Here is a 26523-nt window from a genome sequence, read left to right on the forward strand (position 1 = left end):
GCCAACGATCTCCTGCAATAAAAGAAAAATAATAAAGCAACCTCATCCTTACCTTTCCATGGTTCCCACGACAGCTTCAGCTCTGCTACATCGAGATAACAGGCTGGACCGCAGCAGAACGCTGCCATCCAGCCTGTCATCCCGCAGACACTGAGAAGCGCAGGCATGCTTGCGCTCTGCAGTGTCTGGCTGTGACGGCATAAAGATGAGACGAGTTCATGTCCAATGAACTCGGCGCACCTCATGCACGTCACTGACAGCGTGGGAGAATTCTCCTGCACTCAGCACTTCAGCGTGAGAATTCTCCCACGCTGTCAGTAACGTGCATGAGGTCAGCTGAGTTCATTGGACATGAATGAGCTCACCTCATGCACGTCACTGAGAGCGTGGGAGAATTCTCACGCTGTAGCGCTGAGTGCAGGAGAATTTTCCCACGCTGTCAGTGACGTGCATGAGGTGAGCTGAGATCATTGGACATGAATGAGCTCACCTCATGCACGTCACTGACAGCGTGGGAAAATTCTTCTGCACTCAGCGCTTCAGCGTGAGAATTTTCCCACGCTGTCAGTGACGTGCATGAGGTGAGCTCATTCATGTCCAATGAACTCAGCTGACCTCATGTACGTCACTGACAGCGTGGGAGAATTTTCACACTGAAGTGCTGAGTGCAGGAGAATTCTCCCACGCTGTCAGTGACGTGCATGAGGTGCGCCGAGTTCATTGGACATGAGCTTGTCTCATCTTTATGCCGTCACAGCGAGACACTGAGGAGCGCAAGCATGCCTGCGCTTCTGAGTGTCCGAGGGATGACAGGCTGGATGGCAGCGTTCTGCTGCGGTCCAGCCTGTCATCTCGATGTAGCAGAGCTGAAGCTGTCGTGGGAACCATGGAAAGGTAAGGATGAGGTTGCTTAATTATTTTACTTTTATTGCAGAAGACATTGGCTTCAGCTGGAATGGGCATGACGGTAAGTATGGTTTAATTTAGAACAATAAAGAATTGTGTGTTTATTTCAATTAAAGGACTTTATTCTGGGTGTTGTGTTTTTTTAAATACTTTACTAGAAATTCATGGTGGTCATGTCTAATATTGGCGTGACCCCATGAATTTCGGGCTTAGGGCCAGCTGATAATGCCAAGCTGGCCTTAACCCCTTTATTACCCAGTGAGCCACCGCACCAGGGCCCTGGATGAGTTGGGTACAGCGCCAGAAGATGGCGCTTCTATGAACGCGCCATTTTCTGGGGCGGCTGCGGACTGCAATTTGCAGCGGGTGGGGCCCAGAAAGCTTGGGCCTCCCTGCGCTGCGGATTCCAGCTCCCAGCTGCCTAGTTGTACCTGGCTGGGCACAAAAATAGGGCGAAGCCCCACGCATTTTTTTTTTTAATTATTTCATGAAATTCATGGAATAATTAAGAAAAAAAGGGCTTCCCTATATTGTTGTGTCCAACCAGGTACAAATAGGCAGCTGGTGGTTGGGGGCAGCCCGTCCCTGCCTGCTGTACCTGGCTGGACACAAATATAGTGCGAAGCCCCACGTCAATTTTTTTTTAATTATTTCATGAAATAATTTTTTTAAAAAAGGGCTTCCCTATATTGTTGTGTCTGGCCAGGTACAAATAGGCAGCTGGTGGTTGGGGGCAGCCCGTTCCTGCCTGCTGTACCTGACTGGACACAAATATAGGGCGAAGCCCCACGTCAATTTTTTTTAAATTATTTCAGGAAATTCATGAAATAATGAAAAAAAAATTGATGTGGGGCTTCGCCCTATATTTGTGTCCAGTCAGGTACAGCAGGCAGGAACGGGCTGCTCCCAACCACCAGCTGCCTATTTGTACCTAGCCGGACACAACAATATAGGGAAGCCCTTTTTTTCTTAATTATTCCATGAATTTCATGAATTTAAAAAAAAAATACGTGGAGCTTCGCCCTATTTTTGTGTCCAGCCAGGTACAACTAGGCAGCTGGGGGCTGGAATCTGCAGCGCAGGGAGGCCCAAGCTTTCTGGGCCCCACCCGCTGCAAATTGCAGTCCGCAGCCGCCCCGGAAAATGGCGCGTTCATAGAAGCGCCATCTTCTGGCGCTGTACCCAACTCATCCAGGGCCCTGGTGCGGTGGCTCACTGGGTAATAAAGGGGTTAAGGCCAGCTTGGCATTATCAGCTGGCCCTAAGCCCGAAATTCATGGGGTCACGCCAATATTAAACATGACCACCATGAATTTCTAGTAAAGTATTTAAAAAAAACACAAACACCCAGAAAAAAGTCCTTTAATTGAAATAAACACACAATTCTTTATTGTTCTAAATTAAACCATACTTACCGCCACGCCCATTCCAGCTGAAGCCAATGATCTCCTGCAATAAAAGTAAAATAATAAAGCAACATCATCCTTACCTTTCCATGGCTCCCACGACAGCTTCAGCTCTGCTACATCGAGATGACAGGCTGGTCCGCAGCAGAACGCTGCCATCCAGCCTGTCATCCCACAGACACTGAGAAGCGCAGGCTTGCTTGCGCTACTCAGTGTCTGGCTGTGACGGCATCCAGATGAGCCGAGGTCATGTCCAATGAACTCGGCTCACCTCATGCACGTCACTGACAGCGTGGGAAAATTCTCACGCTGAAGCGCTGAGTGCAGGAGAATTTTCCCACGCTGTCAGTGACGTACATGAGGTGAGCCGAGTTCATTGTCGGCTCATCTGGATGCCGTCACAGTCAGACACTGAGGAGCGCAAGCATGCCTGCGCTTCTCAGTGTCTGCGGGATGACAGGCTGGATGGCAGCGTTCTGCTGCGGTCCAGCCTGTCATCTCGATGTAGCAGAGCTGAAGCTGTCCTGGGAACCATGGAAAGGTAAGGATGAGGTTGCTTTATTATTTTTCTTTTATTGCAGGAGATCGTTGGCTTCAGCTGGAATGGGCGTGATGGTAAGTATGGTTTAATTTAGAACAATAAAGAATTGTGTCTTTATTTCAATTAAAGGACTTTATTCTGGGTGTTTGTGTTTTTTTTTAACTTTGACTATGTGGTTAGTAATGGGGGTGTCTTATAGACGCCTCTCCATTACTAACCTGGGCTTGATGTCAGCTGGCATTATAAGCTGACATCAACCCCAACCCTATTACCCCCTGCCACCGCACCAGGGCAGCGTGGAAGAGCGAGGCTAAGTGCCAGAATTGGCGCATCCTATGGATGCGCCATTTCTGGGGCGGCTGACGGCTGGTGTTTCTAGCCTGGGAGGGGGCCAATATTCATGGCTCCCTTCCTGGGCTATTAATATCAGCCCCCAGCTGTCTGCCTAGCCTTTGCTAGCTATTAAATTAGGGGGGACACCACGTCATTTTTTTGGGGGGGTCCTCCATTTTAATAGCTAGTAAAGGCTAGGTATTCAGCTGGGGGCTGATATTAGTAGCCTGGGAAGCTCCGTGGGTATTACCCCCTTCCCAGGCTTCAAACATCTGCCCCAGCTGTCTGCTTAACCTCCGCTAGAGACTAAAATACGGGGAACCCCACACCAATTTTTTTTAATAATAAATCCTTTATTTTAATACTAAATGACAAGTACAGTAACCAACACTGTCACTGTACTTATTATATATGTGACTGACATGTTTCTATCTATCTAATCTATGTGTGAAGCTCTATTCTGTCTGTTATAAATTGTCGGGTACAGATGCTGAATTGCCGGCCGGCTTTTTTAAAGAGACGGTGCATGAAAACACTATTATTTTTTTTAATAAATCCTTTGCAGTAAATGACAAGTACAGTAAGCAACACTGTCACAGTACTTCATATATATGTGACTGACATGTTTCTATCTATCTAATCTATGTGTGAAGCTCTATTCTGTCTGTTATAAATTGTCGGGTACCGCTGCTGAATTGCCGGCTGGATTTTTTAAAGAGACGGTGCACGAAAACACTATTATATTTTTTAATAAATCCATTACACTAAATGACAAGTACAGTATGCAACACTGTCACTGTACTTCATATATATGTGACTGACATGTTTCTATCTATCTAATCTATGTGTGATGCTCTATTCCTTCATGTCTAAATTGTCGGGTACCGGTGTATGCCGCTGCTGAATTGCCGGCCGGCTTTTTTAAAGAAAGCGTCTTCTGAGCAGTTTGTCAGCTTTTGGACACCTTTGAAGGTGTTTTCTATGTGTTCCTATGTGTTTTTGTTTGCCTGCCATTGGTTTTAACGGTGTTCGACGGTGTTCTAAGGTGTTCGACGAACAGTTCGACGAACAGTTCCTCGAACATCCCGGTGTTCGACGAACCGAACCGAACCCGAACACTACGGGGGTGGCTCAACACTAGTAGTAAGGAGCACCTGATTCGTTCCTGCCCGGTGAAGCCGGGAAACTCCAGTGTCTAGGACCACTCGGAGAGGTCGTCCTAGGCAAAAGTAAGTCCTCTCCATTCTTGACTTTATCCATCTCTATTTCCTGTGGAGAGAACCGCTTCTTTGAAACCGCACATCTGGATTCCAGAGCCACTGGGAATCTCATATCCCAGTCCCTTGTAGAGAAGTTTCAGATTCCTACCAAATCTCTGGCCAAACCATTGGCAGTCGCTTCCACGGATAGAAGACTCCTTCCAGTGACCATCTTGCTCGTCACAGAGCCCATAACCCTGCAGGTGGGAATGCTGCACTCAGAGAGGATTTCCTTCCATGTGCTTTCCGGACTCTCTCACCCCATTTTGCTAGGTCTATCCTGGCTATAGAAACATGAACCCGTTCTGAATTGGCAATCCGGTGAGGTGCTCCGTTGGGGGCAGGATTGCCATGAGACCTGCCTGTTTCCGGTTCGCCCGGCACGACCCCCATCTACTCCGACTAATTTACCCGGTCTACCAGCACCCTACTGGTCCTATGCTGAAGTCTTCGACAAGAAGGAGGCAGAGACTCTGCCACCCCATAGGCCATATGATTGCCCTATCGACCTGATACCCGGAGCCACTCCACCCCGTGGGCGTATCTACCCGTTGTCATTGGCTGAAACCCGGGCCATGTCGGAGTACATCGAAGAAAATCTGGCTAGGGGATTCATCCGGAAATCTTCCTCCCCGTCCTGTGGAGCCGGATTCTTCTTCGCTAAAAATAAAGACGGTTCACTACGTCCATGTATCGATTATAGAGGACTCAATCAAATCACTGTCAAAAACAAATACCCCCTGCAGCTCATCTCTGAGCTGTTCGACCACCTTAAAGGCGCGAAGATCTTCACCAAGCTCGATCTTCGTGGGGCGTATAACCTGGTCTGGATCCGCCAAGGAGACGAGTGGAAGACGGCATTCAATACCCGGGACGGTCGCTATGAATACTGTGTGATGCCCTTCGGTCTCTGTAATGCTCCCGCCGTCTTCCAAGAATTTGTTAATGACATCTTCCGTGACCTCTTATATTCTCGCGTGGTGGTGTACCTGGACGACATCTTGGTCTTCTCTCCGGATCTCCCCTCTCATCGGAGGGATGTTCGTCAGGTCCTGCTTAGGCTCAGGCAGAATCACCTATATGCAAAATTTGAGAAATGCCTCTTCGAGCAGTCCTCTCTGCCGTTCCTGGGCTATATCATCTCTAAGACCAGTCTACGTATGGACCCCGAGAAGGTCTCTGACGTCTTAAAGTGGCCCCATCCGGAGGGGTTGAAGGCGATTCAGCGATTCCTGGGCTTCGCCAACTATTACAGTCTCTTCATCCCACATTTCTCTTCCCGGACTGCTCCCATCTCTGCGCTCACCCGAAAGGGAGCAAATCCTAAGGAATGGCCGTCCGAAGTGGAGGAGGCCTTCCTCTCTTTAAAACAGGCCTTCTCTTCTGCCCCTGTGCTGCACCATCTGGATAACAATAAACAATTCTTTCTGGAGGTTGATGCTTCCTCTTCCGGAGCCGGAGCGGTGCTCACCCAGAAATCTCCATCCGGGAGTATGGTAACCTGCGGCTTATTCTCCAAGCTCTTCTCCTCGTCTGAGCGCAACTACTCCATAGGAGACCGAGAACTGCTAGCCAAAAAATTGGCACTGGAGGAGTGGTGTTACCTGCTCGAGGGGTCTCTGCACCCGGTCGTCATCTATACTGACCACAAAAACTTGGCTTATCTTAAGAACGCCCAAATACTCAATCCGCGTCAGGCCCGGTGGTCTTTGTTCTTCGCCCGCTTTAACTTTATCCTACATTACCGCCCGGTGGACAAGAACATTAAAGCAGACGACTTGTCCCGATCCTTCCTGTCTTCCGATCAAGAGGAGGAGCCTATGCATATCATCGATCTCTCCAAAGTGATGAATGTGACCCCCTTGGATCTGTTTCGTCTCCCACCCGGTAAGACGTTTGTAGCGGTTCCAGATCGTAAGAAGGTTCTTCAATGGGGTCATTCATCCAAACTAGCCGGCCATGCTGGCCAGAAGAAGACCTTCCTGCTCATTACCCGGCAATACTGGTGGCCTACCCTGCGCCAGGGTGTGGTAGACTTCGTCACGGCCTATTCGTCCTGTGCTAGCAATAAAGTTCCCAGACATCTTCCTGACGGCCACCTCCTGCCTCTTCCCATACCTGCTGCCCCGTGGCAACACATTGCTATGGACTTTATTACGGATCTCCCTGTTTCTGCCAGTTGTACGGTCATTTGGGTGGTCGCTGATCGCTTTTCTAAAATGGCTCACTTCATCCCTCTGCCTGGTCTCCCGTCTGCATCTGTGCTGGCTAAGGACTTCATCCATCACATGTTTCATCTCCACAGCCTACCCCTCCACATTGTGTCTGATCAAGGGGTCCAGTTCACTTCGCGCATCTGGAGAGCTCTGTGTAAGCTGCTGGATGTCACCCTAGATTTCTCCTCCGCTTACCATCCGCAGTCCAATGGCCAAGTGGAGCGTATCAACCAGATCTTTACCAGCTACCTCCGGCACTTCGTCAACGCTCACCATACCGATTGGGTGGAGCTCCTACCATAGGCCGAGTTCTCCTACAACAACCATGAGAGTGAATCTTCTTCCGTTCTTTGTGGTCTACGGTCAACATCCCCGGATTCCGCTTCCCATTTCCGCTTCAGTGGAAGTCACCTCAATTCCGTCCGGGAGACAAGGTTTGGCTCTCCTCCAAACATGTTCGTCTCAAAATACCCTCCTATAAGTTGGGTCCACGGTTCATCGGCCCATTTGAAGTCCTCAAGCAAATCAACCCAGTAGCCTACAAGTTAAAACTCCCGGCCACCTTACGGATTCCCAACTCTTTCCACGTATCTCTCCTCAAACCAGTTGTGCTTAATTCTTTTTCCGACAATCCAGGTACCTCCCCAGCTCCGGTCTCTGCTGAGGACATCTATGAGGTAGAGAACATTCTGGCCACCAAGAGGGTAAGAGAAAAAAACTTTTTTCTGGTGGATTGGAAGGGGTTTGGCCCAGAGGAGAGATCTTGGGAAACCAGGGAGAACATTCACGCCCCGCTTCTCCTTAAAAAATTTCTTGCTGGCCTGAAAAAGAGGAGGTGTAAAGGGGGGGGTACTGTAGCATCGGCATCTCTGCCTCCTGCCCGGCAGAGACGCCGCCCCCCTTACCGCCGCGGTCCTGCTCCGGCATCTTCTGGCCTCGCTGCAGCTGATGCTGGTGAACACCGCTTCCCCGGCTCTGTGCTTAGGGCGCGTGCGCTCCCTTCCTCTTAAAGGGGCCGCGCGCGCCATCCTAAAAATTCCCCGGCCAATGGCCGGAGGACTTCCCCTATTAAAGACACCTCCTCCAATATGGAGGTGCCTGTGCAAGGTTGTAGCTTCGTGTGTGATACTCTGTTTCAGCCCTCAGCTCCCGCTGCTAGCCTGACTACAAGTCCAGCCCGCTAGCCTGACTACAAGTCCAGCCCGCCAGCCTGACTACAAGTCCAGCCCGCCAGCCTGACTACAAGTTCAGTCCGCCAGCCTGACTACTAGTCCAGTCCGCCTGCTTGTCTACTCTCCAGCCCGACAGTCTGTCTACAGTCCAGTCTGCCAGTCTGTCTATGGGCTCTGTCCGCCTGCTTACCAGGAAGCACCTGCCTGTTACCTGCCGTGCCTACCAGCCAGCCTACCTGGAGGCTCCTGCCTGTTACCTGCCGTGCCTACCAGCCAGCCTACCTGGAGGCTCCTGCCTGTTATCTGTCGTGCCTACCAGCCAGCCTACCTGGAGGCTCCTGCCTGTTATCTGCCGTGCCTACTAGCCAGCCTACCGGGAGTCTCCTGCCTGTTACCAGCCGTGCCCACCAGCCCATCTACCTGGCGGCTCCTGCTTGGTACCTGCCATGCCTGCCAGTCCGTCTGCCCGGATCACCCGTCAGCCTGCCTGCCGTGCCCATCTGCTGTACCGGTCACTCCCTACCTTCTGACCTGTGGGAGTCACCTGCTCTCATACAAGGTCGGTCCCCAGAGTAGCACCTGGTCCCTCTGCTCGGTCCTTCCCTGGTCACGGAGTCGATTGAGCCGCCGTACGGCCTTGGTCGGTCTGAGTTGATACCTTGTACCGCAGCACAGAGGTTCCACCACCCGGATCCGTAACATGATGTCTGTATACTCTTTTGCTGCCCAGGAGATGTGGTATGATTAGACCGTGTTCTGTACACGGTCAGACACAGCCATTACACAGGGAAACATTTTTAAGATCATCTCAGCACTTTCCAATTGTGAAAGTTATTATTATTTCAAGATCTATTGATTAAAAGAACATTCATTCATGGGAAAACAGCTTTAAAGGAAAAATGGGGCCATGTTTAGAGTAACTTCATTGTTATTGATCCTACAATTTTGATGCTAAACTTGCAGTCATCCCAGCAAAATACCCTTTTAGAAAACTTTACCCACTGCATGTTTGCCTGGATTCCGATGCATATGTCTGCTGCAGTGTGGGCATGTACAATTATTCTAATAAACAAAACTGAGATGATTTAAAGACAAGAATAATGAAGTGAGTAAATACTTAACTGCAATCACCCAGAATAATAGGGCTACATTCAGACACAGTAGCTAAAAACTGCAATAGCCCTGTAACACAGCGATCTTTCCACTGTTTCCCTGCACAATCTTGGAAGGAAACAGCTGTTCCAGCTACAAGATAAAGTGATTTTGCAGGGAAACAGTGGAAATATCGCATTGGTACAGCTATTGTGGAATTCAGCCACAGCGTGACCGCAGCATGTGAACACAGCTTAAGAGTGAAATCAGTGTATGATACAATGAATAGTATATTATGAGTTTATTATGAACCTATATTATAAGAGTATCTGGTTGAATGTGAGATGCAGTTTCTCAGAACTAATAGCAGTAATGGATCATAAACTGCTAAATGATCAGGTGAAGTAAGCTAATTAAACTACTACTTCTTACTCATATAAAATAATCGTTTTAGTTGTAATTAGTAATTATTCAACAAGAAGTATTTGTACTGTTATAAAGCATATAATAATGGTTAAGTACTGAAACAAAACTGTTTTTCTACATTAATGGCTCATTACCAGTGCTCTTTGCTTGCAGCAGAATATTATCATGATGTATTTTTAACACAGACTAAAATACCACAGCGGATAATTGGGGTGTATACCATGACTGATAAAATAATTAAAAAGAAAATAAATTTGTTTTATATTGGTAATTGAAAAAGCTATAAAAAAAAATTAAATGGCAATTTACCTAATAAAATAGAATGATACACAAATGTAACAAATGTATCTCACTCTCTCTTTCTTCTTCTTTTGGTATTTGAGGTCATTTGACTACTTGATAGTACTATCACATAGGAAGAATTGTCTAGCTAAACTATTTTTTCCATTTTAGTTTTCAAATTAATAATTTACGGTTAATTTGTAAAAGAAAATCAGGGAAATATCATGTTTATCCATATGAGATTTTACAGCAACAGCCATCAATCCTCAGATCACATCCCATTAGAGCACTGCAGTCAATTATTGGTCTCAGCATTTACAGCACAAGACATTTGAGTCCAGTAATTGGCTGCAGCGGTCACTTGTGCTGCAGTCATGACAGCTTGTAAATAAAGACAGTGCCAGCAGCAGAGATCCAATGCTGGGCCTCAGGAGGGTGAACATTAGTATATTTATTCTTTTTTATGTCTGACAGCCTATAGTTGAAAAAAATATTCCAAGACAACATAGTTAATACCTAAATTGAACTTATGAGAAGGGAGATGAACTGGATCAATTGGCTCAATAATATCCCCTAGTTTATTCATTGGGCAATGGCTGGGCAATGTTGTTTGGGAGTCTTAGGGCAATGCTATTTGGGTACTGGATGGTATGGCCTTTGCACTCATGACTTGAATGTGACTGAAGTCATCTACAACATTATTTAGGGCCATCAAAATGTATCATTTAGTTAATAGTGAGAGGTTTACTTACTGTAAAAAAAACTCAAAGACAGATGACATCATCAAACAAAATATGTTTTGTTTTTTGTTCATGCATCCTTTCAGCGCTATGAGAGAATACATATAAACATTGACAATTATTGCTGTATTGCGTATAAATATACTCTAATAGGGATTTCTTTTTCTGATAGGGCAAGTGCACACGACCGTTTTATCTCCATATGAGGTAAAAGAGTTTGATTATTCTGATCAGACTTTTATCAGAGTGGCATCCATTTTTGTCGGAGGTGCAGAGAAAAAAAAAAGTTTCTGCACACAATGCACTTGGATGTCATCCGAGTGCGATTCGATGTTTTTCACTGACTCATAGGTTTGCATTGACGATTTTGATCCGACAGATCAAAATCAGACATGTCTCTAATTTTTTCCTAGGATATGTGCACAGCCCCATAAAATATCATGGGTATAAGCGCTATCTGTGAAAACTATGGATAGCACTCGTCCGATCTAATCGGCCGTGGGCATGAGCCCTCATTCTGATAATAGCTTTTATACCTGCATGGGTAATGCATGTTTCTTGAGTGGGCATAATATACCATGATTCATAATAGATGTCCAGGAGCGCATGTTCAGCTCACCTTTCTGTGTATAATGCCCACCAGCAAGGGAGGTTTAAGGAGTTGCTGTCTATACATGGAGCAATCCCATGTGAGAGAGCGTGTTGAAGATTCCCCTGAGGAAGGAGGACGACATCCTTTGAAATGCATAGGATTGTAGGCACCTAGTGTCTTATTTAATTTTTTTTGGAAAGCACACAGCTGGTGACGTCACTGCAGCATAGGGCGGTGTTTTCTTAGTGGATAGCCTGCATCAGCCTGACCGGCCGGCACACTGATTTGCGCTCGCACCACTATCTTGCAGCTTTTTAACTAATACATAGATAGCGTGGTGTAAACTATGGCTATAATTCTAATTTTTAATCTTCAGCATGCTCTCTCACATCGTATTGCTCCCAGTATAGGTTGAAACAGAATTTTATGAATTTGCATCTCTGACTTAGTGGGATATGAACTACAGCAACTCATTAAACCTCCCTTGCTGAGGGGCATTATACACAAAAAGGTGAGCTGAACATGCTGTCCTGGACATCTATGATGAACTAATGATTGTTTTAGGCCTCATTCACATGTTCGTGTCTCCAGTACATGTGGTGCCAGTTTTTACATATACTGAAGACACTTACACATGTAGACCCATTTAAATAAATGGGTCTGCACACAAGTCAGTGTGTTTACCACAGACCATGCGCCCGTGGGCAAAATACGCTGACATGTCCGTTTTTGCATGCTATACGGGCCGCAAAACGTCCCACACACATGCACACTGATAACACATAGATGACATCTGTGTCTCATCAGTGGCGCCTGGAAATCAGAGGTACAGTTAGCGCTATTACCAAGCGCCGGGTACCGGAGGCAGCTCTCATCATTGTCCCCTGCTGGCGCTGCGATCAGCACCAGCAAGGGACAATGTTGAGAGTAATATTCTGCTCCCGCTGTTGCCAAAAGTATAAAAATAAGAATAAAATAAAAAACTCATTATACTCACCTTTATACCTAATTTCCTGAAACCATTGTCCTATGTAAACAAACCAAAAATAAAAAAGAACAATATCCCTCACCTGTTAGAAGTTTAGTCCAGTATCCCATGCCGTAATCTATCTTTGCAACATTTCTTTATCAGTGTGAGCGGTGGCTTGAGGTGACCACATACGCTGAGGGGCAGAGGAGAATGACTCGATACAGCAAGCGAGCCCCTGAACTACGCTGAGCTCACTGAGCGGTGTCCTTTCACTTAGTGAGCTCAAAACATTTCAGGGACCCGCTCGCTGCATTGATTCATTCTCCTCTGCTCCTCAGCGTGTGCGATCACTTCAAGCCACTACTCACTGCTGATGAAGAAATGTCGGTCAGATGGATTACGGTGTGGGACACTGGATTATTTCAATTTAGGACAGGTGATGGATATTGTGTTTTTTTATATTTGGTTAGTTTACAGGGTACAATGGCTTCAAGGAATTAGGGGTAAAGGTGAGTGTAATGTGTTTCTTACTTTATTCTTAATTTTTCACACTATGTAGACAGAGGGAGCAGAATACTACTCTCAACATTGTCCCTTCCTAGCGCTGATCAACAAGCAAGCAGGGGACGATGATGAGAGATTCCTTCACCACCAGTACGTGTGATACTGATGCTGCACACGGGCGGCACGTTGTTGCCACACATGTGCACACGGACACGGATATCTCGGGTACTGGTTTTTCTAGTACCAGAAATATCAGAACGTGTGAAATAGCCCTTACCAATTAGAACTTTTTTGTAGCGAAAGCGCTGGTGTTTTCATTTTATTATACCATGAATCATAGTGTTTGACTTTGTCTGCAAATGAATACACTTGCGAACAGCATGCTAGTTTATTTCAGAACTTATGGTTCAGATAAGATCCAAAACAAATATTAATATAAAACAGCTTCCACATTTTTCATACCTGACGATGTCAACACTGAAGAATTTTGTGCAAGGATGGAAATCAGTTTAAGCAATCACCAAAAGTGAAAAATGTCAAATTGAAATAATATTTAAAGTGAATCTGTCACCATATTTCACAATACAACATACATTATGAATAGATCTCTAATATCTGATGAGGCTGGTGGACTTACTTTGAAAATGTATGTCACAATGGCTATGTAATATTTTTTGCTTCTCCTCTGATATTAATGTTGCATTTTCAGGAGTGCATGCTTCCCAGCCTCACGGCTTCCTACTTGCCGGGGGAGCAGTCACAGTCCCAAACTGTGTGATCTCTGAAGCTGTTATTAGACAGATTTAATTCTCCATTACCAGAAAACTGCAATGACCTGAAGATACTGATCCAGTGATCTTGCTGTATTCAGAGAATCTCTTATAAGCTGCGTAGAAGACAGCTTACAAGCAAGAACTCCTTGCTTAGGAGACGAGCGTCTTCTGAAATGGCCAATAACCTTGGCAATGAGCTGAAAATTACAAAAATAAAAATCTCTGTTTTTGAGGATTTTTAATAAGATCTGAATTGCAAAATTGTATGTTTTAAAAATAATTGGCAATGCTTGTTTTTTTACATGTCACAATCTGCCTTTGCAAAGTTCACTGTGTAGGGAGTGGGAGCCAGATGAGCTGTAACATCACCTATTGTGATTGATGGATCCTGTGATATTAGCTGTATATAGAGGTGTTACCTGTCTTTGTAATTCTGTCTCTGATAATAATGAGCCTAAGGCAGGTTTCACACATTCGTATATTTCCGGTACTGGAAAAAACGGTACCAGAGATATCCATGTTCCATGTGTGTCATCAGGATCACACGTACCGACGCTTGAGAATCAGTACTACAGTTAGCGCTGGTGAACGCTGCCCTTATCATGGTTTTCTGCCGGCAATGTGATCAGCACCAGCAGGGACAATGATGAGAGTACTGTAGTATTGTCTGCTCCCGGAGTGTCCACCTGTAAAAATAAGAATAAAATAAAAAATCCTTATACTCACCTAAGTGTACCCCGCTGTAATCCATGAGACCGATCATGCCTAAGAGCTGGGGAGAATGAGCCGCTGCAGCGAAAATTAGTGTGAAAATTAGAAATAACTAATTTCTTTTTTATAAATATGCAATATGACAATCTTTTAAATATATGTAACACAAAAATGCTCACACTAGCAAATAAATCGGACAAGTGCAATGCGAGAAAAAAAGGTATTTCACTTGGTCCAATGTTATTCAATGACGCAGTGCTGAAATGTGTATTTTTTCTCAGCTGTATGCTGCAATTTCAAGCCAAAATAGGACAATGCGAGGAAAAAATCGCATGCCATATGGACCATCAGTATGACGTCTAATTTTTACCGATATATTACTATTCTGTAGCATAGGAAATGGTAAATGCTCCATTAAATGATTAATAACTGCTGAGTAAAAAAAACGGATTGTACATGGATGACAAGTGAGAAAAAATGATCCAACTTTTCTGGATGAAAATGGGACCAATTTTTTTATATGCTAGTGTGAGTGTACCCTTATTATCATCTAGAGCAGGACTTATGCAATGTTTATTTTAATATCAGGATTAGACAACCATTCTGCCATTTTTTCTAACTAGACAACCTCTTTAATACTTGTCTAATTGCATGCATTATAACTCCCTGCATTGTATGAATAGTTAGAGCTAAGATGTGACTAGGTCCCTATCAGTGTTGAACTGACTATTATAGATATATAGGGAATAACGATCCTTGTATTCTTATAACAAGATAATAAATACTGTATACAATACTATTACATTGATCAAAAGCAAAACAAAATAGTCTAAAGTGATAAAACAAAAAAGAATGAACCTACCTCTTTTTTCATGAATTTTATTTCTGAATTACATTTATAATCTGCTCTGGGGTTCGAATTATATTTAAAAGATACCCTTCGGTCTGAATAAATTTTAACGTCTAGTCTGAGGTTCAAATTTAATTTTTAGATTTTTCCTTACCACATTTTCTACTTATCTGCTAATAGAGTGTGATAACATTGTACCGGTGTGCTCTGATCATTTGTCGGGCCATTTTCGCTGTTGTAGTGTTACAAAAGTTGTGCACCAAGAATCACTCCCTCACCCTAACTTTCACATGTATCTGGTAAATGCTCAGTGGTGGTAATTAGTGTTGAGCGAGCATGCTCGACACTGCTCAGTACTCGCCCGAGCATCTCACTACTCGGGATGTTCGGCGAGCACCGAGAATTTCCGGGTTACTCGGGCGGGAGCTCGGGTCTCCGCCCTGCACGTTTGGCGCTCTTTACAGAGCCAATGAACATGCAGGATTTGCCAGCCAGTCACTGTAATGCCGCAGCCATGTTGTTTGTGGGCATTACAGTGATTGGATGGCCGCACAGCGTCACCTCGAGTATTTAAAACCGGGCGCCGCCATCTCGGACACAGTCGCTCGGGATCAGACAGTGTAGGGTCAGTGCTGCTGAACTAGGGAGAGATTTATCCTGCAAAATAGTTATAATATCCATCCCAGATATCAGGCAGGCAGGCAGGCTGTATAGGAGACGCAGTGGTTATGCCAGCAAACGCTGCATTACAGTCCTGTGTGCTCCTGCTGGTCAAATTGCAAGACTTATTCCCCGGTCTCAGAGGCCAGGAAAAATCCTTTTTTTTTTCATCTAAATCCTGTATTTTTTTTTTCCTCAGTCAGACTGTCCAAATACGAGTCTTATTAACCTTTTGGTATTTCCACCCCCCCCCCCCCCCAAAAAAAAAAAATAATTGAGTGTGTCTGTGACTGTTCAGACACCAATATAACTGTTTAATAGAGTCTGGTGTAGGCCAGAAAAATATAACTGTGGTTTTGCAGTTCCATGGGTCAAATCTCTGTATTATCCTGTTTTTGGCATTTTTTGCCGTAAAAAAAAACAGTCATAGTGTCTCCCTGATTGGTCAGACACAAATATATCTGTTTAAAAGAGTCTGTTGTAGGCCAGAAAAATATAACTGTGGTTTTGCAGTTCCACAGGTCAAATCTCTGTATTATCCTTTTTTTGGCATTTTTTGCCGTAAAAAAAAAACTGTAATATTGTCTCCCTGACTGGTCAGACACAAATATATCTCTTTAAAAGAGTCTGGTGTATGCCATAAAAATATAACTGAGGTTTTCCTCTTCCACGGTTCTAATCTCCTTTTTATTACCCTTTTTCCATTGATAGTGCGAGTGTTAGCTATTTTACTTCATTTACAATGGTCAAGGCGCGTGGCAAGGGACGTGGAACTGGACGTTCTGGTGATGGTGCGTGTAGAGGACGGGGCCGTGGTGAAAATGTGCCACAACCAACAGCCACATCTTCTCGCTCCCAGTTCTTGACCGAATTACTAGGGAAGCACACAACAACAAGACCACTATTGCGAACTGATCAGTGTGAACAGGTTATGAATTGGATAGCAGATAATACTTCCAGTTACCAGGGCACCCCCACCTCCGGTCTGTCTTCCACACGGTCAAGTTTTAGTAACCGTGAGTCTCGACCGCATACTCCTCCTCACCATGATGCTCCTTCCTCCCACCATGCCGAGTGTCGTCAGACAGCAACTGATCCCACATTTGGACACTCTAAAGAGCTGTTCACGGGTCCATTTCCATATTTGTGCCCCTCGCCTGCTCCGCTTGAAGTGGTGGAAGAGGAGATCCCATGTAGCGATGCCCAAATATTTGAACAGCTACGGCCAGAAGAAGTCGACGCTGGCAATTTGTCACAAGAGGTGGACGATGATGAGACACAATTGCCACGAAGTGAGGAGGAGGATCGTGGTGCGCAAGTGGAAGAGGAGGAGGTGGTGGATGATCTAGTAACTGACCCAATGTGGCAGGAGGACACGCAGAGCGAAGCCAGCAGCGCACAGGGGGAGGGAGGCAGAGTACCCCAACAGGCAGGAAGAAGCAGTGTGGTGGCCGCAGAAAGAAGGCGGGCAACCGTACCCCTTAACACCAACACGAGGGACGTTGCCAGTACTACCGATAGGTCTTCCAGAGTCTGGAATTTTTTTTAAAGACTCTGCTGATAACCCCAAAAAGGCCATTTGTACCACCTTCCATGCCAGCATCAGCAGGGGTGACAAAACTACCAGCCTGACCACCACCAGCATGATCAGGCACATGGCAGCAAAGCACCCAACTTTGTGGGGTGAACCCCACGGTCCATGACCAGTGTCAGCGGGTGTCACCACTGCTTCTTCCGCTGTTGTGCGTGTAATAGAACCCCCTGTTGTGCGTGCAAGGCAATCCCCTGTCCATACTGCATGCAAAGATGCCCCCTACTCTCAGTCTTCACTTGTTATGGCAGTTTCTCAAGAAACAGCATCAACGTCCATGTCCACATCCCACCGCAGCGTTCAATTTTCCATATCCCAGAGCTTTGAACGAAAGCACAAATTTGCAGCCAACGACCCACAGGCCACAGTCCTAAATTCGCACATTTCACGACTGCTTGCATTGGAAATGCTGCCTTTTAGGCTAGTGGAGACGGAATCCTTCCGCAACCTTATGGCGGTGGCCGTCCCTCGGTACTCGGTCCCCAGCCGACACTATTTTGCCCGGTGTGCCATCCCAACACTACACAAGCACGTGTCCCAAAACATCTGCCATGCCCTCAACAACGCAGTTACTGGGAGAGTCCACCTGACAACGGACACGTGGACAAGTGCTTGTGGCCAGGGACGGTACATCTCCCTGATGGCAAACTGGGTAAACATAGTGGAAGCCGGGACCCAGTCGGACCTTAGGATGGAACACATCCTCCCCACACCGAGGATTGCGGGCCCTATGTCAGTCAGAGTTGCCCCCACAGTGTACAGCTCCTGTGTATCATCCTCCTCCTCATGTTCAGCCTCCATCTCAGATATCACCACATCAGTTACAAGCTGGAAGCACTGCAGTACTGCCTCAGCCAAGCGGCAACAGACTATGCTGAAACTCATAAGCTTAGGTGATAAACCTCACACTGCTTGTGAGTTGTGGACAGCTGTGAAAGAGCAGGCAGATCTGTGGCTGAGGCCGCTGAACCTACATCCAGGCATGGTCATGTGTGACAATGGCCGTAACCTGGTGGTGGCTCTGAGGCAAGGCGAGATAACACACGTACCATGCCTGGCTCATATGCTTAACCTCGTGGTTCAGCGGTTTCTTAAATCGTACCCCGAGTTGCCAGATCTGCTCGCCAAAGTATGCCTCCTGTCAGCTCATTTTCGGAAGTCGGCTACAGATTCCGCCGCCCTTGCTGTGTTGCAGCAGCGTTTGCAGCTTCCGGCACACCGACTGGTGTGTGATGTCCCCACACGTTGGAACTCTACCCTCCACACGTTGCAAAGGATTTGTGAGCAGAAGAGAGCAGTTGTGGAGTAGCTGCAACAAGGCCGTCGATATTTAGGTCAGACTCCACACATAAGACCTCAGGAGTGGACCTGGATGTCTGACATATGTACCATCCTGACAAACTTTGAGGAGACCACCAAGTCGGTAAGTGGCGATGACGCCATCATTAGCGTCAGCATCCCACTTGTCTGTCTTTTGCAACGATCTCTGCAGAGAATTAAAGAGGAGGCATTGCAGCCAGAGTATGATAAGATGGCGATCTGGCGATTACACACAGCCCAGCCTCATCTCATCCCAACATGCATTGGGGGACAATGAGGGAGAGGAGGAGGAGGAGGAGGAAGAACAGGAGATGGTATCATGCACTGTAGATGGTAGTAGCTGTACAACTGTTATACAGTCGGTTCAGCGTGGGTGGCCTGAGGACAGGGGGGGAGGAGGAGGAGAGCATGGTCAGTCGTCATCTTGGTGAGGACATGGAAGTCTTGCCCGTTACCAGTCTAGCACGCATGGCTGACTTTATGTTACGCTGCCTTAACTGTGACCCTTGCGTTGTCAAAATGTTGGGTGACAGTCATTACTGGTTGGTGACACTTTTAGACCCCCGCTACAAGGAGAACTTTCACTCTCTTATTCCTGAGGTGGAGAGGTCTACAAAAATGGGGCAGTACCAGAAGGCCCTTGCTGCAGAACAGTTAAAAAAATTCCCATCTGAACACGCTAGTGGCAGAGGTCACAGTTCGTTGACCAACCAAGGCGTACAGGCGAGAGAGACGCAACTCCAATCCAGCAGAGGCAGGGGAACACTGTCAACATTCTGGGACAGTTTTCTGAGACCCGCCCAGCTTACAGGCCGTGAGGCGCGGGGTACTCTCACAAGGAGTGGAAAGTTTCAAAAGATGGTGAGGGAGTACCTTGCCAACCGTACCAGCGTCCTCCGTGATTCCTCTGTGCCTTTTAATTATTGGGTATCCAAGCTGGACACTTGGAATGAACTCGCTCTGTACGCCTTGGAGGTCCTGGCCTGCCCTGCCATTAGCGTGTTATCGGAGCGTGTTTTTAGTGCCGCAGGGGGAATTGTAACTGATAAGCGCACTCGCCTGTCAACTGACAATGCTGACAAGCTGACCCTTATCAAAATGAACAATGGCTGAATAGGGCCAGACTTCTCATCACCACCAAATGACAGCAGAGTAACAAAAAGTCAAATCCACTGTGTTATTTCGGGAGGTGTATTCCCATGCACCGCTTCACACCCACATATGGGTATACGCTTCCTCATTTCGGCTGTATTTTGCTCTTATCCTCAGCCTCCACCACCACTATACCACCAGGGTGACCATGGTTTGTGTTGCCAGCATTGCAAGTTCCTCCGTCCTAATTTTTGCCAGCTTTTGCTTGGAAGGCATAGGCAAAGACTATGGGACACCCACTCCCCAATAATGGGAATAATGTTTTTAATATGCTGTACTGCATGGCTCTTGTAAGGGGCATTAAAATCGTCTTGTTAAGCTACTGCGACCTCCACCATTCTTCCAAGGGGCATTTAAACCGTCTTGTTAAGGTAATGCAACCTCCACGTCTCTTCCAAGGGGCATTAAAACCGTCTTGTTAAGCTACTGCGACCTCCACGTCTCTTCCAAGGGGCATTAAAACCGTCTTTTTAAGCTACAGCGACCTCCACCACTTCTCCAAGGGGCATTAAAACCGTCTTGTTAAGCTACTGCGACCTCCACCACTTCTCCAAGGGGCATTAAAACCGTCTTTTTAAGCTACTGCGACCTCCACCACTTTTCCAAGGGGCATTAAGACCATCTTGTTAAGCCACTGCTACCTCCACCACTTTTCCCAGGGGCCTTAAAACCGTCTTTTTAAGCTACTGCGACCTCCATGTCTCTTCCAAGGGGCATTAAAACTGTCTTGTTAAGCTACTGCGACCTCCACGTCTCTTCCAAAGGGCATTAAAACTGTCTTTTTAACCCCTTAAGCCCCGGAGCATTTTTCGTTTTTGCATTTTCGTTTTTGCTCCCCTTGTTCCCAGAGCCATAGCGTTTTTATTTTTTGGTCAATATGGCCATGTGAGGGCTTATTTTTTGCGGGACGAGTTGTACTTTTCAACGCCATTACTAGTTTTATCATATCCTGTACGGGAAAACAGGAAAAAAAATCCAAGTGCGGTAAAATTGCAAAAAAAGTGCAATACCCCAGTTGTTTTTTATTTATTTTTTTTACCATGTTCACTGAATGCTAAAACTGACCTGCCCTTCTTATTCTACAGGTCATTACGAGTTCATAGACACCAAACATGTTTAGGTTATTTTATATTTAAGTGGTGAAAAAAAATTCCAAAATTTGGTAAAAAAAAAAATAAAAAAATAGCGCCATTTTCTAAGACCCGTAGCGTCTCCATTTTTCGTGATCTGGGGCTGGTTGATGGCTTATTTTTTGCGTGCCAGGCTGACGTTTTTATTGATAACATTTGGGGTAGATCCGATGTTTTGATCGCCCGTTATTTCATTTTATTGCAATTTTGCGGCGACCAAAAAACGTAATTCTGGCGTTTAGAATTTTTTTCTCGCTACGCCGTTTACCGATCGGAATAATTCTTTTTTTATTTTGATAGATCGGGCGATTCTGAAAGCGGCGATACCAAATATGTGTATGTGGGGTTTTTTTTTATATATTTTATTTTGAATGGGGCGAAAGGGGGGTGATTTAAACTTTTATATTTTTTTATATTTTTTTATATTTTTAAAAACTTTTTTTTTTACTTTTTGCATGCTTCTATAGTCTCCATAGGAGACTAGAAGCAGCAACTGTCCGATCGCCTCTGCTACATACAGGGGACCAGCAGATCCCCTGCATGCAGCAGAAATGGTCCTGTGCTATGAGCGCCGACCACTAGGTGGCGCTCATAGCGACAAGATCATGACAACCACAGGCGTCTGCTGCAGACCCTGGGTTGTCATGCACGCCCATCGGCGACCCGCGATCACGTGACGGGGTCGCCGGTGGGCGGGGCTTATGACGCGCTACCCGGAAGCGCGCGTTAAATGCTGCTGTCGGAGATTGACAGCAGCATTTAACTGGTTAACAGCCGCGGGTGGATCGCGATTCCACCCGCGGCTGTTGCGGGCACATGTCAGCTGTAATAATCAGCTGACATGTGCTCGGTTCAGTGAGGGCTCAGCGCCGGAGCCCTCACTGAACCGGCGGTACGCAGATATGCGTACTAATACGTCCCCGGTAAGTAAGGGGTTAAGCTACTGCGACCTCCACCACTTCTCCAAGGGGCATTAAAACCATCTTGTTAAGCTACTGCAACCTCCACCACTTCTCCAAGGGGCATTAAAACCATCTTGTTAAGCTACTGTGACCTCCACCACTTTCCCAAGGGGCATTAAAACCGTCTTGTTAAGCTACTGCGACCTCCACCACATTTTCAAGGGGCATTGATATTGTCTTTTTATTCCACTGTGACCTCCACGTCTCTTCCAAGGGGCATTAAAACCGTCTTATTAAGCTACTGCAACCTCCACCACATTTTCAAGGGGCATTGATATTGTCTTTTTATTCCACTGTGACCTCCACGTCTCTTCCAAGGGGCATTAAAACCGTCTTTTTAAGCTACTGCGACTTCCATCGCTCTTCCAAGGGGCATTAAAACCGTCTTTTTAAGCTACTGCGACCTCCACGTCTCTTCCAAGGGGCATTAAAACCATCTTGTTAAGCTACTGCGACCTCCACGTCTCTTCCAAGGGGCATTAAAACCATCATGTTAAACCATTCTGAACTCCCCAGCTCTTCCAAGGGGCATTGAAATGTTGTTTTTAATTAACTCTAACCTCCATGACTCTTCCAACGGGCATTGCATTTCCTCCTAATTTTAGTCAGCTTTTGCTTTTCCATGCATAGACGAACACTAAGGGAGACCCACTCCCCAATAATGGGTAGAAGGTTTTTAGTATGCTGTAATCCACATCTGTTTCAAGGGCCATTGCAGTTCCTCATAATTTTTGGAAATCCTTCCATTCACTGCTTAGGCCAACAGTGCACCGGAGACCCAGTTGCAATAAATGGAAAAAAACGGTTTAGTTAAGGCCCTCTGACCTCCATGTCACTTCCAAGGGGCATTGGAGTGCCTCGAAATTTTTGTTAGGCATTGCACTCACTGTATGCCCTATAACTGTGTAGCCGAAACGCTCCTTTTGGTACAGAAACATATCCTACAAGACATGTGTGGTTGACTGGCCTGATATTGATGTGAATGGTCCCTGTTCCTCCTGCTCTTTCTCCTTTGCCACCACCTCATCCATCATTCATCACCTGAAGCTTTGTTTTAACGGGAGTTATAGAACTGGGATAGTAGCAGGAAAACATCCAGCAATCCTCGAAGGAGGTAGGATATGCGCCAAAACGCTGACCAACTCAGGCCTAGCCGCTACTACATACATGCGCTTGCATTCCAAGGAACAGAAAGCTAAGGAGATGGATGGCCTCATGATCATGAATAATTTACTCGTTGTGTAGGAGGCCGACCACTGCTGCTGTCTACCTTTTGAACTTTGTGTTGAAGGTTGAAGCCTGATTGACCCAGGACCCCCAATCCTCTATATTTGGAGGACGTGTTGCATCCCAGTGTCCACCTGTGTCCCAGCTTCCACAATATTAACCCAGTGTGAAGGCGTGAGATGGACCATCCCTGGTCACATTCACTTGTCCATGTGTTTGTGGTTAGGCTGTCCTTCAAATAGGGGTGGCTGGGGACTGTTTATGGACACCCGGCCGCCCCCTGGCGGCTGGGGACTGAGGGTGTACGCCTGGCCGCCGGGTGGCTGGGGACTGAGTATGGATACCTCGCTGCCGAAGCAGCCATGAAGTAGTGGCCAGCTTCGGCCTCCTCCAAACTAAAAGGCTCCATTTCAAGTGCAATATAGCAGTATGGTATTGCAGCCTGGGGGTGGGTGGGTGGCAGATTGCACACTTACGCTTGCATTCCTAGAAAAAAAAGCAGACGCTAACTTCTATCATTATCATCATGCTCCTCACCTTGGCACTCTCAACTCCCCTGATGGAGAAGCCAGGGCCCACCGGAGGAGTCTGGTTCTCTGGTGGACTCGTCCAATGCTGCCCTAAAGCAGGCCGGGCTAAGAAAAGTGTGGGGGGATGTTCCATGGAGAAATAGGGGCGGCTGGGGACCGTTTATGGACACCCGGCTGCCCCCAGGCGGCTGGGGACCGTGCGTGGACACCCGGCTGCGGGGTGGCTGGGGACCGAGTATGGACACCAGGCCGCCCCCTGGTGGCCGGGGACCGAGTAGGTGGCTGGGGACTGAGTATCTATACCTAGCTGCCGAAGCAGCCATGAGGTAGTGGCCAGCTTCGGCCTCCTCCAATCTAAAAGGCCCCATTTCAAGTGCAAGCTAGCAGTATGGTATTACAGCCTGGGGGTGGGTGGGTGGGTGGCAGGTTGTACACTTACGCTTGCATTCCAAGAAAACAAAGCAGATGCTAACTTCTATCATCATCATCATGCTCCTCACCTTGGCACTCTCATCTCCCCTGATGGAAAAGCCTGGGCCCACCGGAGGAGTCTGGTTCTCTGGTGGGCTCATCCAATGCTGCCCTAAAGCAGGCCTGGCTAAGAAAAGTGTGTGGGGGATGATTTGCGGAGAAATAGGGGCGGCTGGGGACCGTTTATGGACACCCGGCTGCCCCCAGGCGGCTGGGGACTGTGTGTGGACACCCGGCCGCAGGGCGGCTGGGGACCGAGCGTGGACACCCGGCCGCGGGGCGGCTGGGGACCGAGTATGGACACCCGGCCGCCCCCTGGCGGCTGAGGACCGAGCGTGGACACACGGCCCCCGGGCTGCTGGGGACTGAGTATGGATACCTCGCTGCAAAAGCAGCCCGGAGGTAGTGGCCAGCTTCGGCCTCCTCCAAACTAAAAGGCCTCATTTCAAGTGCAAGCTAGCAGTATGGTATTGCAGCCTGGGGGTGGGTGGGTGGCAGGATGCATACTTGCGCTTGCATTGCAAGGAATAGGGGAGGTACAATTGAACACTGCCCTGGGACAAGGACTTGCACGGGGATAGTTGCAAGTCTGCATCTTCTGATGCGGCTAGGATCACTTCTGATGGGCACACTTTTAGGCAGTGACCTGGGTGTCAGAGATGCTTCCAGGGGTCTTCCCCATGCTGTTCCCATGTCTTTTCAGCACTGTATGCATGTGTCACACAGCACATGGCCAGATAAGATTGTAAAATGTTAGAATGACATTTCCCGGTGAATGCATTTGTCACGGTTGAAAGCAATACAAAAGTGCAAAAACGCATAAAAAATGCTACTTGTGAACATAGCCCAAGGTGTGGAGGAGTATTTTTGTTTTTTGTTATTTATTTTACCTCATACACAAGCCTTTACCCTGGAAAGGAAGTTCATTAACATATTTCACAGGAAAGCACTTTCAGTTTCGTTTTTGAACGTTTTCTTGTGAGCCAGTAAAAGTGGCTTAATACCTCTGACCATGTTGTTGACAGCAGTGACCTGGGGGTCAGAAATGCTTCCTGGGGCGATGTCCATGCTGTCCCCATGTCTTTTGAGCACTGCCACTATCGTTTTGGGCACTTTTTAGGCTTTCTACAGAATGCCGGGGGTGCCGCCGCAAAAATGCTCGGGTCTCCCATAGACTAACATTGGGCTCGTTGCTCGGGTCGAGCACCCGAGTATCATGGCGAGCTCGGCCCGAGCTTCGAGCACCCGAGAATTTTAGTGCTCGCTCAACACAAGTAGTAATTTAATATGCAAATTGCCTCTTCAAAGATGAAGAGGACTTGAACTCTATAGCGCCACCTTTTGGAACCAGCAATTGTAACCCATTAACAAGTCTTGCAATATGACTTAGGATAAAAGCCAAATCAGAATCTCAATTTACAGTCAGTGTTTCGGGGTGTTGACCCTCGTCAGTGCAAAGTATAAGATCTGATTTGGCTAGGTGAGAGGCTCTGGATTGGGGTAAGGGATTAAAATGTTTTCTATGGACCCTAACATTTTCTAGTTATGCCCGTTTTTGTGTACCTCTTCGAAGCACCTTTTGAATAATGTATTATCAATGAGGAAGCCATTCTAATTAGTTGATTTTTCTCTGTAAACATAAAACATATAACTTGGAATTTGAGGAATCATTATTTTAAGCCAAGAGCTAATTAAATCTATTAATCTTGCTGTAATATTGAAAGAATGAAATTTGAGTTATTTAGATGGGAAATTAAAAATGATTACATTTTAGCTAATACTTTTTATATTATTTTATGCTGAAAGACAAAGCTAAAGGTGCAAAAAAAATCAACTTCTTATTATTACATAAATTTCTTATGTTTAGCAAGTCCATTTGAATAGAAATGAGCGGTGTTCGACTCGAACTGTTCGCCAATCTCAAATTCGAGCTGTTTTGGTCGGTGTTCGAGCCGTTCGGCGAACACGAACAATTTGAAAAAAATTCGGCTGTTCGAGGTTATGTTCGATAACTGTTCGTGCACCAAATCATAACTGGATTTTTTCTCAGTAATGCTGAAAATTAATGTTAATATGCAGTTTGAGTGTACAGCGGGGAGGGGGGAGGAGCAGGGGATGGATCTCTGCAGAAATAATGAAGATCTCCATTTTTTATTCTCTTTCCCGCATTTACAGTGGGGAGGTGCAATCTGTCAGCCTATCAGCAGCGCACACACGGAGTGAAGTGCATTTTTTCACACAAGCAAGGGCATGTGTCATTGGCAGTGTATGTCACATGTCCTTGCTCTATAAGACCCAGCCATTTTCCCCGTCGCCACCATTTTCTCACTGCTGCAGCTGCGTGTTAGACGGCACCACTGTTGCTGTGTGCGCTATACTTTCAGTGTTAATTTCAAGCCAATTTTCGCACAAATCTACAGATAACATTTATCAGGCAGGTCTGTGCTCTTAAATAGATAGGTTGGGAGTAAAGACTAATTGTAATTGCAGTCCTTTTGAGGACTAGGTTACATAATTTCCTACGACTTTTATCAGGCAGGTCTGTGCTCTTAAATAGATAGGTTGGGAGTAAAGACTAATTGTAATTGCAGTCCTTTTGAGGGCTAGGTAACATCAGTTCCTATCACTTTTTGCCAGGCAGGTCTGTGCCAGTGCTGTGCTAGTTTTTTTTCACAGCATTTGGCTAAATCTAGCAAAGCAAATCCTT

Source organism: Phyllobates terribilis, unplaced genomic scaffold (genome assembly GCF_046119375.1).
Source record: "Phyllobates terribilis strain yellow unplaced genomic scaffold, ASM4611937v1 Scaffold_3__8_contigs__length_932513732, whole genome shotgun sequence".
NCBI lineage: Eukaryota > Metazoa > Chordata > Amphibia > Anura > Dendrobatidae > Phyllobates > Phyllobates terribilis.